Below are 10,364 nucleotides of genomic sequence, written 5' to 3' on the forward strand. Positions count from 1 at the left end.
CACTATATAAAATTTTTAAAATTTACAGTACCTAACCAAATGTGTGGAGTATGTTTTAAAAATTTCACCCTGTACGCCGACTATAATCGATCTAGACGCCTCGATGTGCTGTACACATTTTAATTTCTTCTCGTGTTTATTAACATTAAATATTGGCGAAAATGGTTAAAAATGTATTATTATGGAGCATTTAAATGCAACCTACCAAGTGGCTCTATTGAGTAAACAATCACGACTTGCAGAAATATCTGATAAGCCGGTCAAGTTATGTTCTTTTCAGAACATAAAAAAAATAATAATAATAATAAAACCACGTATTATACAATTATTATTATAATATTATAATTTGTAATATTAGCATTGCTATGAAATAATATCGTCTGAGCTTGGGAAACTATGCAATAAAAATCACGACGAATGGTATAATATTATAGGTAATAGGCGGGTACTTGCTACATATCTGCATAATATATACGCATTCCGCTGGGAAATATTTTGGCTAATGTTCAGATTTAGTGTTTTCTAAATTTCACTCCATTTGTTGACTGTTTTGCTTCGCCGTGTGGCAGGGTTGGGAAATTTATTATCTAAGTTATCATTAAGATATTGAAATATGCGTGTTATAAATATTGTTTAAATGAAAAATATAAAAAATAAAAATTTAGTTTGATAATATTATTTGAACACATTTGTTTTATTTTGAAAACTTTTTAGATTAAAAAAAAAAATGTCTTAAAATTGTGTTAAAAATGATTCCAGTAGCTGTACTTTTTTGAATATTCAAATTGTTTGAATACATTTTTATTTGAATGTATACAAAAAAAATATTCGATTAGTTTTTTATTCTAAATAATATTGTATTTAGTTGATTATCTATTTAAATAGAAATATATTCGAATAAGTAACAACTATTCTGTCAAGTAGATAAAATGGATTGCACAAATTTATCGGCTGAATAATATCGGTCTATGCGTTACCTGCTTTGTTTAATATTGACACAAATATTAATCGATTTTATACATACTTACAGATTTTTATAATCAAATTCGAAGCGTACGCTTAAAAATATATAATATATCTATAAATTATAATTTTAAATATTTATTATCGTGGTTTATACTTACATGGATCTATATATTATTATCACTATATTTTTGATGCTGTGTGGCTTAAAATGACTTACGAGAACAATATTAATCAACGATTTCACGTAGGTAGTATAAATTATAGTTCAATAAAACTTTATTTATTATATGTATACAAATATTACATTATGTTATAGTCTATTTTTATTATAGCCAACTCATTGCTTTATAAATTGTATAAAAATGTCAACTTACGTACCGTGACTTTACTAGATAACATTTTTGGTTAGCCCAGTTAGGGTCACATAACTGTATTAGATGCACATATAAGCGGCAAAAACAATTATTGCTAATAACAAAATATGCTCTGATGGCTGCAATGTTGCTGTACTTTATGTTTTTTGTTTTAAAATATCGCATACTATAATGTCTAATACCTGCGGATTGTAGAAATTGCAAAAATATAGAAACAGTTCTGTACACTACATCGCGAAAGAATGGTACGTTTTGGTGAACATCTTTATTTATTATTGAGTTATTTTTATTTTCAACTTTAATAACTATCTTCATAAATTTTTATATTAAATGTATTAAATAGATGAGTTAAAATGAATTTAGGGAGTGATTACTTCATATGGCTGTTAATTTAAGTTTTAGAAACAATAAAATGTACCTATATCGTTATTCGTTAAGCGTATAATGAAACTTCTGTCATACTCAAATTATGCGAAGATGAAATATATTACAAACTACTTAAAACAAATCACAACAAAGATCATTTGAAATATTATTTTAGCTTTTTAATGGTGCGATGAATATAGGTATTTATTTTACAATAATATGTTTTTTTCATAGCAATAAATTGTAAAAAATGATTAAATTTTCGTCTTTCATATATTTTCTGGTAGAAAAGTGAATATAGTTGGAACTTCAAGAGAGGATGTCGAAAGTAAATTCCCAGTATTTTTTTTTAATAATTGGAAAAAGCAAAAAAAGATATTAGAAATAACGGGAATTTTACGCAACACATGAATTACCAAATACACACACACACACACACACACATATATCTTATATACATATATTCCATAGATTATTGTGATTTTCATAAAATGTTTATTTCATAATTTTTTACAGTTGGTATTATTTTCCTACTTATAACAGACATTCGATATCTTTATGATTTTTTCTATAAATGTCGATAAAAATGTTTTCACTCTGTTAAATAGCTTTTAAATTTAATATTAAGTTCTTCAAGTTGCTTTTAAACTTATTTAAAATATAAAAATTTTATAAAAATTATACATTTAAATTAAACAAAGAATTACAATTTTAATTATTTAGTTGTTATTTAAAAAGTATATTACTTCTAGGGACTATAACGTATATTATTATATAAAACATATTACGCGTATTTTATTTTATAGCATAATGATTAATTACATTTTAAAAACATTTTAAAAACATTTTGATGAATATTATGTTATTGCTTGTATTTTAGTAGTTATAACACAAACCTGTTCACACCTGTACTGTACACATCTGTATTCACTCAAAAATTAATAGCAAATAAATGATAAATATTATATTAGACTACAACAGTTAAACATTAATATTATAAATATTAAATCCAATTTTTTCAGAAAATATTTAATTTACCTACCTTATCAGCTATCAATAATAATAGTAAATTATACTATTAATAGCAATATATATATATATATATATATATATAATATTAGATAATATCCTACATGTCGTTTCCGCTCAGAATCATTATTATCATAATATATACAATATACATACGATCATTGAATTCAAATTTACTCTATCTATTACAGTGGACACTCTTGAACCTACTTGTCCACTTATTTTCAATCAAATAGCGCTGTTTTCAATTATTTTAGTTATTGTTAGCTAAATATTTGTATAGCGGTTAGAACTACGTATAGTGAATCAAATTATAAGCGTATATGGCTTCTCAGCCTAACAAAATAGGTATTTTACTACAAAAACTCATATTGTGTGCACATTCTGCACGATTCTTGCATTTCTGATCACTCCGGATATTTATTATTAAACTGTACGATAAGGAAGCAATACGTGTCGTATAACCAATGATTGACAATGACCCGTTTTCTGGGTTGGCTTTACAAACATTGGTTTTGTATAAAACGGAAATCGATAAAATTGTATGTTTTTTTTTCTATGTTATTTATTCAAGTATTATGTTGAGGGGTACGTGCGTGTGTGTTCTAGAAAATAGTTTCAGAGTCGTCGTGATGCCAGATGAACTGTGTCGCAATATGATAATATGATAATATTACTTTATTATTTTATGCGTAGGTATCTAAAGTTTAACATTTCACGATATTTTGATATTTATGTCCAACAAGGGAAATGCATTACAGAGATGTCAAAAAATGATTTTTAATTGAACGAGCTTTGTTCGAAGTTGATTAGTTTTTCACAATGTTGCAGTAGCACTAGACAAAAGTCAAACAATATGCCGTTGTAAACAAACTGCTGTTTCAACACATTTAAACGTGGACTCATTCGCTACAACCACTGGTTGTTTTATCGTACAACGAATAATATCATTCAATTCAGAATATTATATGCATAAAAGAAAAAAAAGAAAAAATATATTGGTGGGAAGCGCAGCTTACATCCGCGGCGTTTTCCAGGCACTCACCCGGCCATGAGGTGGGTAAACGATTCGTTAGTTGGTTTATTATCGTTCAGAAAACTTTTAATTTTAGGCGTCGTACCACCACCGTCCCCTTCTATAAATATTGCCATCTCATCAACTATGCAACGTGGATGGAAAAAAAACCTTTGTCTGGTTTACCAAAAAAGTTATTCGATTCGTATCGGACCGGAACGTTGTTTTTTTAATTGAAAATAATATACAATTTGTCGGTCGACCAGTCGGACCGGACACTAATGTAGAAAAATCGATTCAAATAAATAAATAAAGGAAAAAATAGTCGAATGAGTCAAGAGTTTGGAAAAGCCGATTTTTTCGTCCAGTTGAAACAGAATTTATTCGTTTCGGGGGTTATTTGTTTTGGCGCGATAGAATAAGAAAAATATCGTTAAGCCACCCATCAAATAATCGAGTAAAAACAGTATTAAATAATATAATGTTTTTTTAAAGTTCTTACTGGCTATTTGTCTATCAGAGCTGCTAAACAACGTAGGTTTATCTTATCGACAGGTGGTGTAGGAAAATTCACCAAATTCAAGCTTTCAAGTGCTGCGTTTTTATTTGTTCACAAACACAACGACTTTTTGCATCGACAACTATTACAATTAGCATTTTGTGAGAGATTACGATTGACTGAGGAACATGACGTGTAGGCAGGGCGAGGATTCGTCACTAATACAGACCCGAGTTGTCACTCATCAGAAAACCAATGACGCTGGTTGATGCTTAACCTCAGAACATTTTAGTGACCGAGACCATTAACCAATCTATATCAGGCTCACACTATTATGTTGTTTATGTTATTTAGAATGGTTTAATCATGCACAATAACAGGTACATAAATACTTACCTTCGAATATTAATACCTCTGTTATTTTGTTGTCAAAAAATAACAGTATACAATAACCTAACCTAATGCACTTTATATACAAATATTAAATAAAAGTATATGATGATAAAAATTATGGGGTTATAAATATTGTTTGAAGACTTATGATAAACAGGTACCTCGTTGGGCTTGTTGTTGCATCAGATATCAATGCTTCATATTTAGCCATCACAAATGTTATTTTTGGGTTACAAAAAAATATCAGAAGGTCGATTTGTACCTAAATGTATTGTGGGTAGAATTGTCAATGGATATCATATTATGGTATTGATATATATAAAACAATGAGGTTTAATCAGAGTATAGGTCTGATTAAAATCAATATAACTGTTAACAATAGCATTGTGATCTAGTGGCCCTGATCTCTTTGTATAAGTACATTTTGTGTATGAATTACCTATATTAGGTGGGTGGTATGTGGTCTTGGTACTCTGGTACATAACCCGCATAATTGGTATATAATATAATATTTGGGTATAAGTACTTAATACTTAGAATTATTTTTTTCTCCAATTTAGTGACACTAAAACTCTTATTGTTTCAAAACTATAGATTTATAGTAATCAAATGTAAATTGTTATTTGTTTGTTACGTCGTATCTAACGATGATATGATTGAACATTATTGTTCCAAGTTTCCAGGAACAACTGATAAATATAATACATCATTGTTAGATGTAAAACCGTATAGGTAGCAACTAGTAGTAGGTACTGTCTATTTTTAGGTTGATTGTGTTGAAAATACATAACATGATAAACTATTGAAATTAAATATCAGCGTAAGGCACCGTTTTGTAATTATAGTTTTTGAATGTAATATAATAGAATGTAAGTGTATTGGGGAAAAGCCAACTCCGGCTCAGATAGAAAAAAAAAACACATCGGTGGCGTTCCCATCTCGGATTAAATTTTCATGCGATACCATTCGACACCAACATCTGGGCCACCGTCTACGACGCGATCGTTTGAATATTATTTTTCGTCGGCAGCCGGGTTTAACGATGATTGTCGCGCCCGAAATCGTCGACGAGTGTTCGCGAAAATCCGCCGTACCCGGGTATATTCGATACTCATCGAACCGCGTAAACGCGGAAATATTTTTCATAATAATAATAATAATAATAATAGTGATAGCAATAATAATAATAATAATAATATCATATTATACTCGATATCGGCGGCGCGCAGGCTGAGGGCGTGCCGAGATTTACGACGACTTCGGGACCGAGAGAAAAAAAATCCGATACGTTGTCACTTTCCGCACGTGAAAGTATTATTATATAATTCCACTCGTGATATCGTTGTACCTTATATACATATTATTATGCGTTCGTAAATCCGTTGATCTCCGAATGGAAAAAGCTAGTCGATATGGAGGCTTGTTTACCCGCCAATCACGCCATACGCGGCTCTTCACTGCAGGAATTCGATGGAAATAAATAAGTAGGTGGTGACGAAAGCGGTTTGACGGGATTATTGCATCCTTCGAGATTTTTTTCCAGGAGTTGGATGTCGATGATATCACCGAATCGTATACCGCACGCACCCACCCCGCCCCTCAATGGCGCCCTTATACGATACGAGATACGATCAGAAGATAGGTTTTACGAAAACGCTTTCCGCTGCTGGTTCCCACGACTGAATAATATAATAATGGTCGTAAAGGCACTATACCTATTCAGGTATATTATTTAATTTGTACACAGACGATTTGTTTTCTCTTAACAAATTGAATTTGGTGGACATTTTATTATACTAATTCAGGTATGAATTATGAAATGTATATATTTTATACACTTACTCCTACATAGGTACAATTGGACATAATCACTTATTTAAATAGGTATAAGTATCTACTAGATCTACAAGTTTAGTATTCGGATAGTTTGATTTAAGATTTCAAACACAAAATAAATAAGTATTCATTTATATTATCATCTTGTATAAATATTAAATATACGTACATTTTAAATGTTTAAAAGTTAAACGTTTGGCTAATTTTTCAAGTTATTTTGTTCATTAGATATTAATTTATTTTTGTGACGAATATACCAGTTTTTAAAAAATATTTAAATGTAACTTAATCACGAAAATCCACTGATTCAAAGCCTAAATTCCTTAACGCTCCCGGAAAACCCTCGTAGGAGGCTAAAAAGAAGACGGTGCAGAGACCTCTTAAATTAAAAAAAAAAAAAAAAAAAAATGTGTACCTACTGCTTAATAAATTTCCTGCCTTCTTACTCCAACCTTCCAATCTTTTCAATTTTATAGGGTTACCATAGGGTGATTTCTTAATCAAGTCTTTTCATGTATAACTACTCTTTTCACATATACTTATTATGCTATATTGTATAGATGGTATATTATCTCTTAAAAAAAAAAATAAAAATAAATGTAACTTAGTGATTTCAAAATTTGGACCGTAAAAATGTCAATTTTTCAGTCATAATTCGCGATGTCACTATAATGTTATTGATGTGAGTTCACTTATTTTATCATAATATTATACGGTTTTTCTGTTTCCAGCATACTCTTCTATCAGTTCAATGAGTTCAATACTGTTAATGTATAACTCGTAATATTAGTATTGTCGTATTGATAAGAACAAAAGTTTATTATTTAAAGTTTAAACGTTCAATCCCACTATCTTCTTTTCCTAGTCGCAAAAATGAGAACACAATTTTATAGGTATTAAACATTAACTGACATTAAATGACGGAAATTTCAGTTTATTATTATTATATTTTTAAAGTTCACCGTTACTCAGAACCGAATGCTGCGCAGCAAAATAATTAACATGTTTGATATTCAAATTGAATGTCTGCGCTACATTATATTAAGTCTTTTTCGACATTTTTAACTTTTCTCTTAACCTAATAATAATAATAATAATAACACAAAAGATCTTGATCGAAAACAGACATAGAAACATACGTTCATACTTACCAGCTATACAAAATTCTGCTGCTGTTACCGTCTCTTGAGATGACTTTAATTGATATTTTTTAGAGATGAAAGTTTAAATGATTTTACAAATATTTCATGGCGGCAAAAATGAATTTATTTTTTTGAATTGTTTTTCTGTTTTTGGTATCATTATTGTTGCAACATACCTATAATTCATAAAAAATAAACTGTGCTTGCATTTATCACGAAGTGACCTTCCTTTATAATATTAGCAACTGCGCCGATGTAGTCTATTTAATATTATATTATAGTCGAAATATAATTTTGGTAAATTACGCGTATAATAATGAACTCGTCAAATATTTTGCTAGATTTCATTAAAAGGACGTCATGCCCTTTTATTGTGTTGAGTACTTAAGTGCATAAAATATAATATGAATACCTAACATAATATAATATGGTAGCTAATATGGTTTCTAATAATCCATTTTACACTCTGTTGTTTTTAACTTGACGTATGTTAAAATCTGATGGTAATGATAAGTATTATTTTGAGCTAGATTTTATTTAGTTACTATTACTACATATTTTAATGTCCATGTATTCATGGTAATTTAATTATTATAATTATAATTTATTGAATACATTACTATATTTAAGTTTTAGTTATGTACCTTGAGTAAAAATATGTTTAAACATTTTGACCAGTATTATAACCTATGTCCTTTCCGAACATTTTTATTTACACGCACAACTATAGCGTGCACTGGATAAGTTGAGCCTGTACAAATATACGGAGTAACACTAATAAAACAATCCTTTGAGTGGTGCATATTTAGTGGATTTATGTATGCATATTATTTTAATGTATCGTTATCATAACAAAAATATACTTACGGTTTCGGTGTTTTAGAAGAAGGCTGAGAAGATTTAAAATTATCATACTAAAATTATTCGTCAGTAACTATCGACCATCACCGCTCTTTGTTTCCAAAATTACTCGACGAATAAATCAAAATGTTAACGGTTTATTCCATTTTGTGTGGTATGGATGATAAATACTTGATACTGGATTTAAAAGATATGAAATTTATGGTCATTTAGTATAGTAAGTTATTTGTATTAATCTATGAAACCAAACAAAGTCAAAGTATAGTAGATGCTATAGGTTTCATATTAAATTTAGTAAAACCATTTCCAAGGATTATTATTTATTATCATTATAAACATTTTAAAATAACTACAACACTACTTGTTTGAATTTTCAAATAGGTATGTAAACTATTTCAAAAAAAATATCTTGTTCTTATTTAAAAAACAGAAGTTTGTATCGCCACGAAAGAGGTATAGGCAATAAATGTAGGTACACGGTACGTTTAGAGCAGAGTAAAAAAAAAAATAGAATTTTGAATGAATTCGTCCAAAACGAAAAAAACGGTGATAAGTGTGATTGGAGAATCGCCACGTGTGTAGAAACATAAATAACAAATAAAATAGTTACGATGGGTGAGTTGGGCTGAGAACAGAGCGAGGTAGAAGACAAACACGCGAGATCCACACACACATGTATATATTATTATACACTCGTGTGTAAATATGTGTGATTATATTATTACTTGTTCAATCTGAACGTGTGTGATGATGTATATAATAATATTATACTTACCAGGCTTATAGTACGAGCATAATATATACCATTTTGAAGAATCACAATAGTTATTAAACAGCTCGCGTATAGTTGTAGAGTGTAGGGTAGAACGTTATAATAATAATATATACGTACGGTATTGTTCGCCGTTGACTTTTGATTCGGCGGGACAACAATGAGCGACCACGCATTAAAGAAAAAAATAATAATAATAAAAAACACGTAAATGAGAAAACCTCTCCCGGATACCCACCGGTCCCAAACCTATATAACCCACTCGTACTCGGCAGTTGTCGACACATGTAATGCTATGGCGCGGGCGTGGGACCACCGAAGGAAATCGGGAAAACAATATAATAACGTATTAATGTGTGTTCACATTATATAATACACACGCATACGAGTATTATTGTATTATTGTTATGATGTCGAAATAAAGGTTCGTGAAATAAAAAAACACTTTTTGTACACAACAACATTTTTTTTTTACGTTTTATTCATATATTATGTTTAGCAGTTATTCGCTATATAATAACTTAATAATTATTTATATAATATTTGTCATCACTATATATATATATATATTATATTTATGTACCATATATAGTAACGTTAACAACAATTACATATGTTGATACCTACACACGTGTTGGTTTATATTATCATAATAATAATTATTATATTGTATAAATAATTTTTCAGCAACAATCTAACTAATATTGACTCTTTTGACTATTTTTTTTTTCAAGGGCGTAAGTACCGATATAATATTATACTATATATATAATTTTTTTTTATACATAATTCCGTTGGATAAATAAATACACAATACGTATTACTAAATATTCCGCTCAATCCATAGATAATAATATTAATATTTATATAGGTACTAACATAATATTTAGATTACATTTTTTTTCTCCTTACGTTTATGATCGTTGTCACACACGCTTTTATTATTATTATTATTATTATTATTATTAATATAAGGTGCCGCATAATTGATAATAATATTATATATGGTATGCGTATGTCTTAATTTTTTTTGTTTTCAATAAATTAAAAAACGCGTTTCCTATTATTACAAATATTATAATATAATGTAGGTACGCATACATAATAATAA

This window comes from Diuraphis noxia, unplaced genomic scaffold, assembly GCF_037042655.1.
Source record: "Diuraphis noxia isolate RWA-SAM2 unplaced genomic scaffold, SU_Dnox_SAM2 contig0002, whole genome shotgun sequence".
In the NCBI taxonomy this organism is placed as follows: Eukaryota; Metazoa; Arthropoda; class Insecta; order Hemiptera; family Aphididae; genus Diuraphis; species Diuraphis noxia.